This window comes from Echinops telfairi, unplaced genomic scaffold (assembly GCF_000313985.2).
Source record: "Echinops telfairi isolate 266 unplaced genomic scaffold, ASM31398v2 ScPeMD7_2291;HRSCAF=2852, whole genome shotgun sequence".
Classification (NCBI taxonomy): domain Eukaryota; kingdom Metazoa; phylum Chordata; class Mammalia; order Afrosoricida; family Tenrecidae; genus Echinops; species Echinops telfairi.
Genome location: NW_022106189.1, coordinates 21,335,539 through 21,337,731, shown reverse-complemented (window position 1 = coordinate 21,337,731; position 2,193 = coordinate 21,335,539).

Genomic DNA, 2,193 nt, shown 5'->3' with positions numbered 1-2,193 from the left:
GCATGTCTCCAACCTGCCCCTTCTCTCCCAGGGCCAGCCCTGTGTGCTCCAGGTAACTTTGAACACCCCTTCCACCTTCGCCCCCCACCCCAGAGGATAACAGATGCCCTCAGTTCCCTTTGAAAAGGGCTCTCCCCCTTCCTCTGGAAGCATAGTCATCGGTACAGAGGAAAACACTTAAATATAACCCATAATGCCATTGTCTAAAGATACCCAGTATTAGATTTTTTGTGTGTGTGGTATCCTTTCTCTCTCTCTCTCTATGTACATGCACACAGCCTCAGAAACTCTAATAGGGTGAACGGGAGTGAGAATCTACTCAACAGCAGTGGGTATACCTGTGAAAGCCAAAGCCATAGCCCGTATAAGGTGGGACTCTGTCAAAGAAGTCTTGTCCACTAAAAGGCATGATGGAACATTGGAAACCACGCTTGCCAGGGGCTGAGAGCTTCTGGGACCTGGAAATAACAGGCCTCTGTGGTTCCGGCTCCCGCAGGTCTCACTGTGTGTCCAGCCTTCCCTGGTCCATATGTCCCCAAGTCCCTGAGTCCAATATTAGCTCATAAGTCCAATACTAATCCATAAAGTCCTCTTCAGACTAACAAAATACATGCAATGATACCGAATGAAGGAAGATCACAGGCCAGTGGGTGGAAAGTCTTGTGGGTCCAGTGGTGGTGTAAGCATCTCAGCAGTGGCGTGGGTCTCCATGTGGGTCCTCCAGCTCCAGGTCTCTAGCATAGCTCCATGTGTGTTGTCATCAGGAATACCAAGCAGAGAGTCTCGATGTCCCACCTCTAGTGAGCTACTTATCTCAACGCCTCCAAAAGAGGTCATCAAACAGCAACCTGATTGAAAGGCTAAATTCCACCCCTTCACTCTTAATAGTCTCAAGTTGGCACCAGATTATGTAACTACCTCCTCCTCCTTCTTTCTGTTTAATCCCCAAGACAAATCTACGTTTATTTTAAAATACTCATGGAAACAACGTGCAGCCAGTAAGAAGCACGTGCTCTTCCAGGCCAAGCCACAGGGGAGACTGGGTTGCATTAACTTGTCCATGCGGTTCACAGTTTGAACAGACCCCTCAGTGCATGACTACAGAAAACAAGACCCCCAACTCACAATTCTGTTCAAAATCTTTGTCTTAAAGAAAATAAATGGAACCGAACATGAGTTGTTATAATGTTAGCTTTGTTGTCTGTGCGGTGGCGTGAGGCCCTGGGGTGGGTCTCTGAGTGGGGTCCTCACCTGCTCTCACTGCAGCCCCACACAGACGCTCTGTGGGAGGACGGGACAGAGAGGAGTTCTGAGTGAGCTGTGATACCCGAGGAGGGGCAGGGCCTCTGGAGAACTTCCTGGGAATCATCAACCAGCCCCAGTGAGGTGGTCCACCATTGCCCCTGCTGCCTGCTGAGGAGAGGGGAAGAGGAACTGGTCACATGGTTCAGCAGAGAGCTCTCACAGCCCTTCCTCAGGGGACTGCCTTGTGTCCTCATTTTACCGATAACAATATACTAAACTCACCAGACTTCAACCCGGTGCTCCAAGATGTGATGAATGCAATATACCGGCATAGAGTAGGGAACCAGTGGAGAGGTCTGAGGGGCCAGACCCAATCTGAACTACATGGACACTTGCCCCTCCCCACAGAAGAATTTATTTCAGAGGACAGCACTGAAGCTGCAGCTCAGGGAGAGGGACATGTCTGATCAGAGCACACATGAGCAAATGAAGGGGGAGGAAGAGAGAGTGGAGCACATCCTCACCCACCAAGCCTTGAGGATGAGATCCCCGCTCAGAGCAGCTAATCCACAGAGAAGACCACATGGCCGGCCCCACTATGAGACACAACATCCCTCACGGACCCATAGCCCTACAGGGTACAACACTGGAGACAGTGTGGAAATTGCGCCCGATCTGATCCCACCACACTGAGGCAAAACACTAAGGGCGTGCAACAGAACAGCAAGGGGAACAGAGCAAGGAAGTCCCCAGGGAACACCAAAAATAGACTTTGGGGCCAGGGCGTGGCACCCCATCAGACTTGACTGGAAAATACTCCTAAAGACCAACAAACCGTCCTTGAACTATCTACAGGCTTTCTTCCCCCTTTTTTGGTCATTGGTTTTGTTGTTGTTGTTGTTGTTTTGTTTTGTTTTGTTTTCTTTTGTTGCTTTGTTTTGCTCTGTC